The sequence below is a fragment of the Cornus florida genome, unplaced genomic scaffold (genome assembly GCF_030987335.1).
Source record: "Cornus florida cultivar Cherokee Brave unplaced genomic scaffold, ASM3098733v1 CherokeeBrave_3.0.0_Hap2_Chr02, whole genome shotgun sequence".
Classification (NCBI taxonomy): domain Eukaryota; kingdom Viridiplantae; phylum Streptophyta; class Magnoliopsida; order Cornales; family Cornaceae; genus Cornus; species Cornus florida.
The window spans coordinates 42,522,807-42,541,457 of NW_026775572.1; positions in this window are offsets into that span (position 1 = coordinate 42,522,807).

Here is an 18,651-nt window from a genome sequence, read left to right on the forward strand (position 1 = left end):
CTAAATTAACATAATGGTCAATTAAATCACTTTCCACTTGTCTTAATAATGTTAATTCTCTAAATGACCCATACTGAATAGATAAGAAATCGAGAATAAATTGAATAAGAAAATTCTCATTCACAATCATCCATAAGTTCTCAATTTTGCAGCAACATTAGTCATCTAAAAATACATTCATACATGGTACAAGTACCAACAAAAATGCATAGTAGTTATATCAATTAATAATTTTCATTTTAGATATTTATCTACAATACGAAAACATTTTTATAATCAAATATTCCTTAGCACTATTACTATGAGGAACAATTATTCACATAACTATAATGCTTAATCTGTTCGATCTCTCCCAAACTTTATGAAGAATCTTTTCTTTCTCACTGTTTTTCTCAGTATTAACAGTAGGTTTCTCAATTTAAAATACTAAATTTTAATTAAGCATACCTAAATTTTGAGCTCAACTTACTCATTTCATTATGAGAAGTTAGTCCTATTGAGAATCAGAACAGATGTAACATGCACATTAAGAGATATAATAAAACAAATATAATAAGATAAAATGCTCACAACAATAATACTTTGAGTTAACAACATGTTTACATAAATAACTTAAAATATAAATACAATGTATAACTATAGTACCCCTTTGGGTGGCAACTATAAAATACTAATAATGATACTTACATGTATTTATGTATATATACCTTCATTGGTGATGTATTATTTAATTAAACAGATAAGTTACCTTTGGATATCCTATATCTACCCAATTAAAAAATACATACAATCCCTTCATGTTCATTTAATCACTTGAGGAATTATTTCTAATAATTAAATAAACTCAATATTCATGAATATCACAAAAAATTATAAGCATCATAATTTATGAAATATTGCAATTATGTTTACTACTAAAATTAATATTCATCAACCATTATGGTTAGGCCATTTTGGTATCTACTAACCCTCGCATAATATGAATATTAAATTAGCTAGTAACTAATTAATCATTAATTTACCCATTTAATATTATACACACATACTCATAATTGTCGATTGAAGTTTAAGCAACTTTGATCTCAAAAACTTAATAGTCCGAAATTTCATAGAAAATATCTTTTTTATTTTATATACATAATAAAATATATTATTTTTATTTTCAAACTTGAAGATCATAATTGAATCAATCTAAAATTGATTCTCCATCTTGTATGTATGTTTGAGTACAAAATAATAATTTATTTATGTGTCTAATAAGATCAAGTATCTAGACTCACAAATTATTCTAGAAATTCAAATTTTTAATTAAAGAAATCAATCTATAAAACTATTTAATCATGCAAATCACAAACTTAGTTTATATAATCATTCTCCATTAATGTATCATATATGTAATTAACTATATATGATACAATTATATATATAAGTCTATACAAAAAAAAAAAAAAAAAAAAAAAAAAAAACATTTAATAGTGAAATTGATCTCCTCGATTTAAGCAAAAGCAAAACTAATTTTCTCAATTTATCTAGTCACAATATATGGCATGAGGCATTTTATTTGTCTTATTATACATGCTTATACATGTACCACTAAGTGTTTAACTTTCAGGGTTTGGAAATCGGAAATCAGAATCAACGCATTAATCAACTAGATCCAAACATATCCATGGTGCCAACTCAAAATTATATGTGTGTGAATTTCATAAAAAATAAATTATACAATTATTTATTTTTATTTTTATTTATGCAACTTTAAAAGGAAAATCATGAGTTCCTAAACCTTACGCTCTGATATCACATGTAAATTATAATTATTCGTGTTAAGCCATTCATCACAAATAAACATGAATCCAATATCTTAAAACTTCATGATTTTCACATATCTATAATGCATAAATAAATGGTTAGATATAAATACATCGATACATCGATTCATGATATCAAACCTTATTGAGATTAAATTCAACGTCTAGATCCTTTAATCACGAACTAATCTGCAACTCTGATCAATAGGCAACGATAGAAACTGGTTTCTCTCTCTTGGCCTTTTGCATACATAAAACTTTTACGTGTTGTATCATTAATTGTACATAATTGATGGAATATATGCACTTTTATATAGGCAGAGAGATGACCAGTTTTCCTTTTAGTAATTCAATTCTACTTTCCATCAAAGTAAAGAATAAGAAAGGAAAATGCTTCTCCAATAAGTAATTACCAAAAAAGTAATTATAAGTTGACCAAATAATATAATATTAATCTGATATATATTTACTTAACCATTAATTAATGAAATATATCACATATCCAAAACATGTGGGCCACACAATTAATAAATAATCTTACTAAAAGTACCAACAAAAAAATAATAATAATCACACCTCTAACTCATATCACCATCAATCTTAGAAATTTAAACTTTAGTTTAAAAGGCGAATATAAGTTTGATGGAAACTTGCCTGAATAATTCAATATAGAATGACACATTTGTTCTATGCATGCTTTGAACACTTAAGCAATCATTGGCATTAACATAGCAACAATTTCATAATATAGCATTCATCTTGAAATTTAAGAAAGAACAAAGTAGTAATTCTCAACAAAAGTCAAAGTTCAAGGCATTAAGAAACTCCTATCTCAAAGTGCTTGGCCAAACATGGCCTTAAAGTAAGCCAAAATTTTGAATTTCCCGAACCCTACCAACATTCATGTCAATTTGTAGTCCTTGCAAAGCTCATCAATTTTCCCTTCTTGATCATCATCAAAATACTAGCCTAAGCCTCTCAAAAATGGCCTTGAAACATATATGTGTATATGTATATACAACATATGTATGTAGATATAGAAAAAGAAAAAGAAAAAGAAAAAAAATGAAATTGTAGAAGGACTGAGAGGGAGAGAGAGATTCCGCCGAGGTGAAGGAAGAAGAAAGGGAGAGATTCCGCCGAGGTGAAGGAAGAAGAAAGGAATGGGTTGGTCAACTTTTGACCTTGTGGCTAATGGCTTGCCACTTGTCACAATTTGGGGGTTCTCCTTTTGCTAAATTCCTTCATTATCTCCTCCTTTCAATCAAATGCCAATATCTACTCAATGTATATGTATGAGTTAATTACAACGACACTATCTGAGGTTTATCATATTAACAGTCATATATAATTTAGTTCTTCTTTTAACAAGACACTTCTTATGAGAATTTTGATCCAAACAAGCCCTTAAAATATTGAAAAAGACAAAATTACCCTTCAATATTTAATTCATTTTTATTATAAAATATCATAACTGAAAATTCAAATTTACCATTATATATATACACTATTACTAACACCATCATATCATATATAACTATAAAACTATATATATATAGGGTAATGTTACTGCGAGAGCGCTCTCGCAGTAGCACCAACGAGCTCTCAATCTAAACCGTCGGATTCAAATGGCTTGAGATTAGGAATAAAACAAATGTTTTTTTATTTTTTTTTTCTCTCTCCTCTCTCTCCTTCAGCTTTCTGTTTCTCTCTCCTAACTTTCAGACTCTGTGTTTTCTCTCTCTCTAGCTTCATTTTTTTCCATCTTCAATACTTCCCGCGAAGAAGAGAGATGAGAGTAAGAAAATGGCAACCAGGATCTTCCTTTTTCCAGCGAGGAGGCGGTGGTGAGCAGAAAGCCCACTGCGATTCAACCACATCCAAGCAATGCCGACGTTCATCCACAACCCATCTTGCCCGCTGTTCTGTCAATCGCCGGCGTGCACAAGCCACCGTCCCTCTCTTCACTTTCTCTCTTTACCCATCTCAGTTCTCCAACTCTTCCATCATATCAATTTTCAAGGCTGATCCCACCATCTCTGAATCAAAAAACAAAACCCAAAACCATCACCACCCATCACCGCAATCAACCCAAAACCATCACCACCCATCACCGCAATCAACCCAAAACCTGATCCGAAGAACTGGAAATCCATCACCACCGATTTTTGTTTTCAATTTTTTAATTTTTACCCATCACTGTTTGAAAAAAAAAAAAAAATTTATCTGATTTTCAATTTTCTATATATATATATATATATATAAGTACAGTATTGATGCAGGAGTTCTGAAAAAAAAAAAACAAAAGAAAAAAGAAAAAAGAAAAAAAAAACAAAACAAAACAAAACCATCAAAGGCCATCGCCAGAATCAACAACAGTGAACAGCCAAGGTCACCGCCGCCCGCCGGTGAATAGAGAGAGAAGAAGTTTTTTTGGGTTAGGAAGAAGGGGAAGATGAAGGAAGAGAGAGAGAGGCCGGGGAGTAGAGAGAGAGGATGCTTTTTTGGGTTAGGAAGAAGGTGAATTTGGCATCTGCAAACTTAGAGAGAGAAAGAGAGCAAGGTGAGAGAGAAAAATAGCCGACAAAATTTGGCATTTGTCTTCACTTTTCTTCCAAATCCCTAAGCAAACAGATCGGGTGGCCTATATGCGAGAGCGCGCCGCTGTTGTTGCGAGAGCGCTCTCGCAGTAGCATTACCCATATATATATATAATATATATAACACCAATATGGGCCAAGAGAAAAGCATCAGGAAGACCAGCACCGCCGCCACCTACACCACCGCAACTTCCACCCTCTCTCCACTGTAACATCCACCACCTCCCTCTGCTTCCACAATCTCACGACTTCTTTCCTCCACCTCTGCCCCCCCCCCCCCCCCCCCCCCAGCCCTTCAACACCACAAGATCAAAGCTTTCATCTCATACCATCTCATCTCATCTTATTTCTCTCGTCTAGAAGAAGAGCAGCAGCGGCGACGAGGCCTTCATCCTCTCCCCGACGACACCTACAACACACATATTACAATCCAATCATCATTGTCGTCACCCAACCAAACCTTAATTGTCAAATTGCAAACCCGTAACCAAAACCAATTCACAAAACCCAAGCGCAAGACCCAAACCACAAAACCCCAACACAGATCAAAGCCAAGCCAAGCCAACCCAAAACCGTCACCACTGCCAAAATTTGTCTTGCCGTGGTCAGAATATCACGGTAGTCACCAAGCCTGTTAGTCATAACCGGAGTCGTATCTCGCCGCCTTGAAATGCAATAAAGGAATTCCCGATTCACTCCCCGATCTGAAGTGTCAACGTGTCGAGGACGTCTCGATCGCCATTGTCGTCGAAGAGAAGAAGTCGTTGCCCTTGGATGAGCGTAGCAATGCGACGGACGTGACTGATTCACTCAACCCAGTCACCGGAATTGATGGCGTCGAGCGACGGTGGTGCTTTCTAGCGACGTTAAGGTGTTGTGGCGGCGGCGGATTTTATATTTTGATTTTGTGATATTTGATAGCTCTATCTCGAGCACCATGGTGGTGGAGGTGGAGGTTGGGCTATGGTAAGGGCTATATAGTGGTGGTGGTGGGTGTGAACAGGTCGTGATGGTGGCTGTTGGTTTGGTTTATTAAAATATGAGTAGGGTATTTTGGTCAATAAAAAATAATTGTATTGGATAAATTGGCAATTGAATGTGTGAAAGGGCAATAATATCAATTCACCACGTGTAAAGACCTTTAGGTGTCCTTGTTAACTCTATCAAGCCTAAGGGGTGTCATTGTTCAAAAATGGCCCAACTTGTATATAATTGTCATTATGGTAAACCTCAAGAGGTGTCATTGTAATTAACCACATATATATATATGTGCAAAAATCCAGAATATTCCCCTCCCTTAAAATGGCAAAACCAGGAGAAGTTTCTGAGCCCGAAAATTGTTCCTACTTTCAAAAAAATTCTAAAAATGGTTTCGTCAATTCTAATGGACTTAAAATAATTAAAAATACACTTCTAAAATTCTCGGTTCAAGAAAATGACCAAAACGGCCCTCGAAAAAATAAATAAAATAAAATTTAAAAAAAATTCAGAAAACTAGGGAACATTACAACCTTGAATTCACAAGGTGATACCTTGAATCTACCAGGAAGAAAAAAGATTCACAGAGGAATGATTCACAGAGGAATCTGATAATATATTAATAATTGAATGAATGATGCAGTATAAAAACCCTGACAACATAAAAGGAAATCTTAGAAATGTAAGAAACTAGTGAAAAATTAAGGAAAGAAACTTAATTACTAAAAACTGCTAAATACCAAAAAGGAAAGCAAATCGAATTGAATTCGGTCAAAAGGTGATCTACCTCGGTAGCAAAGTTGCCGCTATCTGCGAGTTTGGTCGTTTTTAATAAAATTAGGCTCTTTCCGGGTCAAAAATGAATTTATCTAAATCATCCGATAAAAAACTTATCAGCTCGTTTGACCTTTTGACGATTCAAACAAGTTTCAAAATTTTCAACTAACTATTCTGCATCACTTTTTCTTTTCTTTTTTTTTTTAAAATTATAAATAACACATGCACCTACTTTTAGGACTTAAAATTCTGGACCTTTCATTTTTGAAGTTGAATAAATACTATCGATTTTGGTGCTCCATTTAGGAAATTTAAGAAGATACCACTCCAACTATATAAATAGATTGACTTGTTATTCCTTTGACAACTATATTATTCTTAACGAAATGGTGAATATAGGGGAGGGACCGGAAATGATACATAGTTTTGTCTTGTATGGATCCCACGCATCATAGTTAAAGATTATTTTCTTCTGATTAGCTAATCATTTTAGTATGATAATAGTTATACTCCAATTAATAAAGAAAATGTAAAAAGTATTTTTGAAGTAAATAAGAGTGTAATATTACTCCGTATAACTTAGATTGAGTAGTTTAAGACATATATCTGATTTTAACGTAGACGGTAAATTATAAAACATTTTATTCAAACTTAAAAATTAACTACACATTCATGCCCTTGGTCCAACGAATGAAACTTAAAGTCAAGGAATTCATACCCCTCCTGTGTAGAGAATCCGGGTAGTCTGATGCACGAAGCTTCATTAGTAGTGCAATATATACATAAAATAATAATAAAAAAAAAATATTGTAGTTGCGATATAACTTATTCTTTGCACAAGTAATATAAAGTTATTGCATAAGGATAGAAAGTTGTTGCATAAACAATGTAATACGCATAATATAAGAGTTGCATACAAAATTCAATTCTTTAAAAATAAAAGTTGGAGACAAAATTCAATTCCTTAGAATGTTCAAAAATATATGTCCATTCTGGATAATCAATGTTAAAAAATATTACTTTTACATTGAGGTAAGATATTGAAATTTCATTAAGAAATAGGAATTAATTAAGCAAAACATAAGTCAATCTCTAATTCTGATCTTCCTCCCCAATCTGATACTATGGTGTCTGTATAGACCGAAATTTCGTTATGGTCCAATTCTGACAGGTAATAAATACAAGGCTTTACAATACATTTTATTTAAATTTAAAATATTATTAGAACCTTTTTGGGTGGAATTTTTTCTTTTCTTTTTTCCTCTCAAATATGTTATGAAGAATGTTACTTAAAAATGCAAAATTTACTCCAAATCAACTCTCTTTCAAGGGTTGGTCAAATCACCAAATTCGGCTAGATAGAGCCTCATAGTAAAAATAAAAAATAAAAAAATTCAAAGAGTATAAGTCATATAACTCATGAAAATTATACTAAAAAGGATATAAGAAAAAATAAAAATAAAAAAGTTGTAAATTCAAGTTCAATACCACCAAAGAATGTACTCCAACTTACCTTTTAAAAAAGGTTCAAGTTGGCAAGTGAGTGTAAGCCAAGTCACATGGAGCGGGAGTGTAAAAGCGTTAGAATTAAGTTACACATAGTGAGAATTTGAGTCAGAACTTACGCTGAGTGTAAGAGCAAAAACTTTGTTCGGAGCGTAAGAACGACACCATTGAGAAGGATCGTGTGATTTAGCATCGTGTGATTTAGAAAAAAGAGTTAAAGATCAATATAATATTTACTTTGCGTCAATGAATTAATTCAGCAAGGAAATCAACGTTCATAAACAATAGGGTTCTTAAGAAGAATCATTTACTAATTTATTATGACAGTTCCTTACATAAGAACCAGAAGGAAAATTCAAATTGAATTTAATCATGAATAACCTAGTGGCATACATTGGAGGCATTATTAGTTTGGCGAAACATATATATAACAAAACCATGCATAATCACTGATATTCCCACCACAAACATGTGAATGATCGAGCTGCTTTGTTTGTTCTACTGACTATATTTCTTTGACGTCCCAGGTTTAAAGCTCCGATCGGGAAATCCAGGATTGCTTCTTTCCCCGCCAATTTTACTATCTTCATCTGCAAAATACCAAAAATAAATAAATAAATAAATAAAAATAAATAATAAAATAAATAATAAATAAACAAATAAATAAATAAAAATGAATATGAGGGAGAGTATTTACAGCTGCCGGGAGAGGAGAAAATGTTTTTCGCAAAAAGTACAGGTGGAAAAAAGATAATCCAAATCATGAACAAGAATGCGCGGCATGTGATAGAAGAAGAGGTCGAAGAAGATTTGCTTCTCATTCTAATTTGTTTTACTTATGCTTTCTTTCTTCTGAGATCTCACATTTCATACATATTTATACATAATAAAAAAATAAAAAAGGACAACAGCCAGTCTTTAGCTGATCTTAAAACACAATTGTGACTTTTGTACCACCTTGGCATAAAAGAGTTTGGAAAGGAAAGCCAACTTTCAACCTAAGTGCGGCAGTCATTAAAGAACAACTTACAAGTTATACGCCCAAGTCAAGACGCCTAAATTAATTAGTATTTTTTTTTTTTCATAAATTAATTAGTATGGGACCTTTAGAATAAGATGAAATGACGACAATCCAAGCCATGATAATCAGGGACAGAGGGAGTTAAGGCGCACGTGCCCCTTGAATTTTCTCCCTTAAATTCTGTATGTGTTTTCTTATTTTTGTTTTCCTAAATTGGTTTTTTATATTCTACATATGTGTTTTATTAATTTACCTTATTCCAAAACTATATTTTTCTGCATATATAACTTAAGTCACACAATTTGTCTAAAATGGCCCCGCTATCAAGCTCCGCACGCGAATTTGCAATTTGGGACTCGCACAAAATTTATTATATAAAAAAGCACATATGTAGAATATAAGGAAACAAAACTGTATATATATATATAGTAATGATCTCTTGCTCCCCATGGAGTAAGAAAATTCATCCGCACTATAGATCTAATCTAACGGTTACTATTTCTAATTTCTAAATTTAATATTTACCAATATCACTAATTACAACAATAAAAGGTAATTACCTCAAAAAAAATTGAAACCTCTTCACCTCTGGAAATCACGCCTCTCTCAAACAAAAAATTATAAGAGACAAAAAAATATATATATATCTACACTAATTATACATGTTTGGAAATATACCACTAAAAGTCTAAAAATTTTCTCAATAGGAGAATATTACAAATAAACCACGCATCTATTAGTGAGAAAAGTTAGCTTATTTATTACACATATATATAATGGAATAAATAATAATGAATATATTTACTTATGGATTTAAATAAATAAAAAAATATAAAATATATATGTCATGACCTAATATAATTTTATTTAAACCTAATATACCGACGCTCCCAAGGCTACTCTTGCACCCGCTCCGGCTATTGTGACTTAGTACATAACCACCTATTTCTCTCCATATTTATATATGTTTTTTCCTAAATCCATATTTATATTTATACCCTCATAAATATTGATTTTATAGGTATATTATTCTCTAAATATTAAATATAATATACAGTGTGCCCGACAGAAGAAGAGATGGAAGAAGCTTTCATGTTAATTTATTAATAGGCCAGTTTGGGAGAGATTCCTTGAACCTCAAAAAGTCTTTCCAAGTTTAAAAAGTCCATTTGAAAAAATTTGTGACCTTTGCTTACACATATGTAAAGAATTTTCTCAAAAAGCCAATGGTTAGAAAATCCATTTCAAATAACTAAGAAAATATAATTTTGGAAACCTCTTTTAAGAAGCCAATGTTTTTAAGAATAAATTTGTTATTTTAATAATTTGCCATGTATGTTTCATAAATGGACAAGATTGTCCTATATTCTTTCTTAGTCCTTGTTCCACCACAGCCACATTCCACCACCACCACTTTCCATCACCACCTTCTGCCAGCACCACCTTCCACCACCACCATTATGACCTTCCACCACCACCACCACCATTGCCACCCAGCCGCCACCTTCCACCATCACTACCCCTTTCCATCACCACCTTTCGCTACCGCCACCACCACCACCTTCCAACATGCCACGGTGACTTTCCGCCGCCATCATCACCCTCCACTACCACTGCCACCATCTCCCTCCACTACTAATGACCACCACCTTCCACCACTGTTACCTTCTACCACCATCTCCGTCGTGACCTTCTACTACCACCACCATCGTCATCGCCACCTTCCGCCACTACCACCCACCACCATCGTCGCCACCCTTAATCGCGACCTTGCATTACTGCCACCACCGCCGACATCATCATATTTCACCGCCACTACTAACATTGCTATTGCCTTCCACCATTGCCGCATTCACCCTTTTATTGGAGGCTTACAATAATTGTTAAGGATAAAATATATTATTGTCAAGAAAAAATTAATTTAAAAGTTAAAGTGAATTTAAGAAATGTACTCACCGAACATCTTTTGCTTATGAATTCCTTTCACCAATGCCTTATCAAGACGTAGAAAATATTAATTTAAAAGTTAAAGTGAATTTAAGAAAGCTCCCCCGAGGTTATTTTTTCAAGACGTAGAAAGTGGGTTTTGGATTTAAGCGGTTGTCCTTTCACAATAACTCTCCTCATTGGCTACTTTAAGTCTCATTAATTACTTTTTCTCAATTCTCAACGTGAAAAATATAACCTGCTTTAAAACAAAACTCACCTTTTGAAGACAAAACTACCCTTTAAATCATTTTTTATTACCTTTCTTGTATATCCTCCCTCAATCCATGCATATGCGTGTAGTATATATATAATTTTTACTGCCTTTATTTATTTCCTTTTTTTTTTTCCCTAAATTGTTGCCATTTGCCTTTTTTCGCGTCCTTCCTTTCAAAAAAATTTTTTTTTTATCAGTTTATATATATCAGAAGGGGCTAATGGCGAAAACTGAAAAAATAAATAAATAAATAAAAGGAAGGACGGGAAAAAAGGCTAATGGCAACAATTTAGAAAAAAAAAAAGGGGAAATAAAGAAAAAATGAAGGAAAAAAATAACTAGTAGTGGCAATTGAAATAAAAAAGAAAGAAATAAAGGCAGTAAAAAAAAAAATATATATATATATATATATAGACACACACACACTACCCGTATATGAATTGCGGGAGGAGATATAAGAAAGGTAATAAAAAAAGATTTAAAAGGTAATTTTGTCTTTAAAAGATGAATTTTATTTTAAAATAGGTTATATTTTTTATGTTTCTCAAAAATAGAGAAAGAAATACAAAATTTCACTTTAATTGACAATTTCCAATACTGAAACACGTGGGATGTGTGGAAAAATCTGGAATATGGTAGGGTTCATAGTTATTGTAAGCATCACCAACGATACAAATCTAAACGCCGTAATGTGGAAGTCCAATTCTCAAGTGTTCGCACCTACAAATTCACAACCATAAAGCGGTCAAAACAAAACCGTTTTTTTTGCACCGGAAAAAAAAATTAAAAAAAAAATAATAAACAATACTTTTTTGTGTAATTCTTCAAAACATGCGGCAAATGGTGAGACCAATACCATTTACCATTTACCATTCAAGGGAAAAAGATCCAGACCTGGGCTTCTATGGACACGTTTTTTCCACATGATTTCATTTACCCTTTTAAGGGACAAAGACCAAAACCTCGGTGGAAAAAAAAATGGCTCGATTCCTAAAGTAATAGGCCAAAGACCAAAACCTCGGTGGAAAAGAATAAATGGCTCGATTCCTAAAGTAATAGGCCAAAGACCAAGCCTCGGTGTCAATGGACACTTTTTTCTATGGAGTGAGTCAAAAGATATACATCAAATCAATGGTATTGTAGTTGTAGTTCTAGTTATAGCCAAAATATATAGTGTGGGACCTGTAGAATAATATGTATATAAATAAGAGCTTTAAAGCAATTAAGCAGCATTCCTACACACATCCAAGATAAGCCATGGGGTCTTCAACCTTAGAGAAGGTCCTCTCATTTGTTTCCTTACTCTTGTTTGTTGTGTTGTTGTCTCCACTCAATTTAGCTTCTGCTTCTGTTCAAGAAGCTAAAGGTCTCCTCAAATGGAAAGCCAACCTTCAACACCAAAATAATTATGTGCTAACTTCATGGATTTTACCTTCTAATTATAATGCCACAGCTTCCTCAAGCCATCCAAGATCAAGTGACATCCCATGCACTTGGTCCGGAGTTTCTTGCAATATTGATGGAAGTGTCACGAGGCTGAACCTCACAAATTCAAGTATGAACGGTACGCTCTATGATTTTCCATTCTCATCTCTTCCTAATATTGCATATATTGATCTCAGCATGAATGGTCTTTCCGGTAACATCCCACCTCAAGTTGGTAAACTCTCAAAACTCATCTATCTTGATTTGGCCATCAATCATTTTTCCGGAATAATCCCACCACAAATCAGCCTGCTAACAAATCTTCAGTCCTCCACCTGTTCCAGAATCAGTTAAATGGCTCGATTCCTAAAGAAATAGGCCAGCTAAAGTCCCTTTTTGAGCTTTATTTGTACACTAACGATCTTGATGGTCCCATTGTTGGGATTTATATGCCCTGGCATAGCAAATTCCTATTTGGATTATAGTGACATATGTTCCTGACATATCTGAAATATTTATGATTTATATAATTGGTGAATTCAATGTATTATGTTTCGATTCACTATGAAATTGATAGTGTTCCTGTGATTACAAGAAATATTTATATATATGTATGTGATGGCAATCAATGCATGATATATACATGGTAATTATAAATTGTTCATAGTCGGTAATTATGGATGGACTCATAATTAATTAAGACTTGAACTGAATCCGTGTTAGGTTGAGATATATTGCGAGAGCCGTCGTATGCAGTTGCTCCCTAGCACCGTCATAGCATTTGACTCTTAAGTATGAGAAAATTATAGACTCTTTTATTAATTAATAATTACTTTGATTTGTTCGACGGATTCTTCGGAATCCTTAGACCGACACTTTGGGTAATTATGTAATTAATAGTTAGAGGGTTATATTTTCAATATTTGCATCATTGCTACTTGTATTTATTTTGTATTGATTATGGTTGATCACAAAGTAAATTCGAAGGCCTTCGTATGTTTTTAGACAAAATAATTTATTATATATTTATTTATTAAATTATTATTTTTGTCAAATAAATGTTTTATTGTGATCGAGCCGAAAATAATCAAAGGTACCAAAATAAATATATTAATTAAGTAGTCGGATTGATGGCTTTATTTATCCGATAATTAATTATGCATAGAGGGGTCAAAGTGCAATATTGACTTAGAGGTTATTTATTATTTAATTGGAATTCAATTAATTTCTTTTAGTGGAGTAGAAATTAATTTATGAATTAATTGAATTGGGTCCATGGACCGGGCCAATTATTAATTCATTGTAGCCAATAAAATAATAGGCCCAATGGATTCTCACTCATAGCCCAACTTGATATTGGAATCATCTTAGATTTGAGACATGTGAATTAGAGATTGAGAAGGATTAGTTGTTTCATTTTCTTTACCTTTATGTTGCCTATAAATATACATGGTCTATGTATATTTTAGGGGTGATTTTTGGTAGAAGGAAAAAGGAATATATATTTTCTCTCTCTAGAAAATTAGGGTTTATGTTCTCATCTAATGGAGGCTCCCACAAGCCTAGTTTTCCAAGATCATTCATGGAGGCATATGAGTGATTCCTAAAGGCAAAACAATTACCAAGAAGATGGAGATCCAAGGAGAATGCATCTTACTAAGGGATCTACAATAAGTGAGAACATTCACTTTAGAGGAGAGATCTAAGGTTTACTCAAACCTTAATGTAAGTATTCAATCTTTTAATCAAATGATACATCATGTTTTATTTTTGCATAAAACTTGTCTCTATGTAATGAATCAAGATCTATGAATTTAAATCCCTCGAAAAGTTTTTAAAACTAGTACGTTTCCCAACAGTGGTATCAGAGCATGGTTTGATTCATTACTAGAGATCATGATTTTATGAAAATCATCATTCATGGATCCAAATTTATATATGCATATGTATATATTTTTATATGATCATGATGTATGTATATTTGTGATTGGATGAATGTTGATGAATGTTTGGGCCATGGATGAAGCTTATAGGTTATTGGAATGTAATTTTATCTTTGGATGAATGTAATTAAGGCTTTGATTTAGCCGTTTGAAAGTTCAATGATGTAATTTAATTTTTTCCATTGTATTTCAAATTGTAAATTTATTTAAAGCCATGTAATCTTCATCAAAGGATGTTATGAAGCTTCAAGAAGGTCCGAGAGGGTTAAATTAGGCTTCAGGAATTTTCTAGGATTTTTTAGAAATTTTTCAGAATTTTTTTGGAATTTTTTAAGGCCTAATTTAATTTCTGGATTTTTTTATTATTTAATTTCTGGTATTTTTCGGCGATTTTCCGGTGATCGGAGGCTAGCCGGCGGCGAGAGGTACTGCTGGAAGTCTTGATCAATCAGGTGTGACGCGGTACACAATCATACTATGCAACCTGATGAGTTACCGCTGGATTAAATCAACATAGGAGCTTTTATCACATGTGGCGCGTGGGATGGTGCAATCAGCACCTTAGGAACAAAGCTGGCGCGTGAGGAACACGCGCCAGTACATTCAGAAGCTCAACGCGCGTGGCAGCGCATGATGGCGCGTGCCACGCGCCCAATGATGTCACCGGCACGTGGCAGCGCGTGAAGGCGCGTGCCACGCGCCTATGGCTATTCCAAGCGCGTGGGGATGCATACCAGCTTCCCTAGGCGCATGCCAGTGCGTGTAGGGTCCTTCGGGCGCGTTCCAAACGGCGTTTTGCTTATCCTAACGCGTACCAACTTCCTATAGGTGTTGACGGACTGTTGAAGGACGCTCGTACAATACTTAGAGTAACTAAATGTTAAAAGCTGAATCCATTGGCCATTTAAATTGCTTCTGTCTGTTATTTATTTATTTAACTGATGCATGGAATAATTAATTGTTTATTGTATTCATGCATTGGATCCATGATATTTAATTAAATGACTTGATTTATATTAATTAAATTATGAAAATTAATTGGATTTGATTACTAATTAATTAGAGGCCACTTATTGGGAAACGAAAAATTATTTTTGTAAATTATTTTTGAAGTGTGCCTCAAATTAAATATTAGTGAATCATTTAAGTCCAAATATTTTCTAAATTTAATTAGATTAAAATCAAGACGTTTTGCACACATTATATCATGTAAATGAATAAATTCAAAACCCTAATTATGAATGATTAAAAATTGAGTGGGAGCGGGGAGTTTTATACATTACCCCATGGCCTTCGTTATTAAAACCATTGTAATTAGATCTTCAAAAATAGGGCCCCACGCATGATTTGAAGATCCTTAATATTATAAGAATGGTTGTCTCATGAAAATAATAATATTAAATGTTCATTGTAATTAGATCTTTAAAAATAAGGTCCTACGCATGATTTAAAGAGTCTAGATTATAATGACAAGATATTTAATATTTTATTTTTCATTAGAGCATTAATAACGTTATACACTCAATCTAAAATCAATAGTGTTAGCTCCCCAACGGAGTGGTCTACACTAGGTGATTTTAGAAAGGCTAAACATAATCGGGAATCATTTCATATAGATAGACAAGGCATTGTCTTAAGAAATATGGAGATGATGGGATTTGCCCGCTAATAGCAATAATGAACTTCGCCAACCGAATAAGTTATTGGTGTATTGGTTATCCGATTTTTCATGCAGTGGTTAAGGGACCCACATACTATTTTAATGGAAGTGCTCGCCTAATAGTAAATGAATCTCAACAATAGTAATAATGAACTCCTCCAAGAGGATAAGTTATTGACATATTGATTGGTTGATTTATTATACTACAGAGTTGAGGGACCCGCATTAATTAAAAGGGATTGTTCACCAATAATGATAATGATCTCTTGTTCGATTGAGATTTATTATATTATGTGGTTAACAAACTCATTTTAATTTTAAATATGCATGATAGTATTAATAATTCACCTTGCATATCGTATGAATGCATTTATATTCAGATGAATTATGTCTAATCCATTTATCTGCTTGCTTATATATTCTATGATATTGGACCTCATTTATAATGACTAGAAAAGGAATTTAGATATTTTATTCACAACGTGGTGGTACAAATGTATTTACTACTCCTAAAACCTAATCCTTTTACTTTAAGATACCCAAGAGAACATTAATGCTTTGAATAAGTGAAATAAGGCAAATGAGATGAATTGGTGCAGTATTCTAGAGTTTACCTCGAAAACGCTCCAAAGCTAACATTTACATTATTTTATTTTCTTCAAGCATCATGTTAGATGTCAATAAGATATTTTGGTGAGATTAGATAGAGAGTATGCCAAAGTACTATATCAGACTTGATTAGGATCAAGATAGCCTAAGGAACTCTAGTATGAAATCGAATTTTGAAAAATGATTGTTTATTATTTGAAAATTAGCTGGAGATCAATAAAGCTGACTTGGGTGGTAAGTTTCAAGTTGACATGATTATTGCCTTGTTACCAAACTCGTTCGACTCTGTTAGAGTGAACTAAATAAGGAATCAGTTTGAGTTTACACTCGCTGATATTCTTATAGAATTGGTAAGAGATGAAGGGATAATCAAGAGTATGGGTGTTCCTATCAATCTAACCTAGTCTATACCATCTTCTTCTAGGCCCAAGTGGACGGGCAAAGCAAATAAGAAGGATGATAATAGGACTAGGCTAGCACAAAACATGGGTATTCAAAAAGGTTAAAGGGAATAAGGCAGTGTATGTTGAGGGCAAAGAAAACTGTTTCTTTTGTCGCTAACTAAAACACTAAAGGACGAACTGTTTAAGCAATGACGTGGCATAGGAAAATATATATTTAATCATTGAGCCATGTTATGTGGATGCGTCTATTAATTCCTGATGGATAGATTCTGGAGCCACTAAACATGTTTGCAATTTATTGTAAGGATTTTAGGAATCCAGAAGCCTTGATGATATGGATATATATTTATCTTTTGACCTGATGCCAAGGTTGTAGTTAAGTCAGTGGGAGTATTACATCTGAAATTAGAGAGTATGAGGATATTAGTATTAGAGAACTATCTTTATGCACAGAAGTGAAACGCAATCTCATTCTTATTTCACTTTTGGTTTATAAAAACTGTGTTGTTATTTTGTAAAACTAGTTTTATAAAATTGAATAAATATGCGATTGCTTCTGGTGCATTGAAAGATGGTTAATATACTATAATCACAAACTCTTAAGATTTGCAGGATGTAAAAACTAATGTTGCATCTTCTAGATTGAATGTTAAGAGAAAAATTGTTATTCCTGAGTCATTGTATTTTTAATGTCTATTTTTGGGTTGTTATCAATCAAAATAAGATTCAAAGATTGGTCAAAGAAGGTTAATTACCTAGTGAGGCAAGGGAGCCTAAACCAAACTTGTGAACCCTGTTTTGAAGGATAGATAACTCTTAGGGCTTAATCAGCCAGATGAAATAGACATAAAGGACAATTGGAGTCGGTACACACTGACACGTGTGGTCTTATGAACATCCAAGCAAGATTACTCACGTTTTGGATAAGTTTATCTGATGCAACACAAGTCTTAAACTCTTGGTATTTTCTGAGAAGGTTAAGACTGATGTGGAACACATATTAGGTAAACTTATCAAGACACTTCGATCTGATCGAGGATATGAGTATTTCTTGGGATAGTGCAAAGACTATATGGTCAATGAGGGTATTATGTACCAGTTTTTCGCAATTGACGCTAAATGTATTTAGGTGTCAAATAGGAATAACAGAATTCTACTTAACATGGTTAGATCTATGATCAACTATGCTACATTATCTCTTTCATTTAAGAGTTTAGCGTTAATGACATCAATGCGCATTATGAACTGCATTCCATCTTAGTCTGTCTCAAGGATACCGTTGAGCTGTGTTTTTTTACTAAATATTAGTTTGAATCATATGCACATATGGGGTAGTCTTGCACATGTGCGCTTGATATGGACAAGTAAGTTGGAAGCAGATCATAGGCATGCTAGATTTGATAACTACTCTAAATGTCACTAGGATGGATTATTTTATGATCTCAAAGATAAAAGTTGATTGTTTTCACTCACTGTTTATCTATAGGAGAATCATATTATGAATCACATACCTAGTAGCATAATGTTAGAGAATTTGGTATGAATACCAGATGTACCACATGTGAACACACTTATTATAGAGATTGAGAATAATAGATGAATTCCCTATTAATGCGTTAGCATCATCTACTACACAGATTCTTGCATCGGTACATTGATGTAGTGGGAGGATTATCATCCAATTCGACAGAATCATGTTTTTAGGTGAGACCATTAT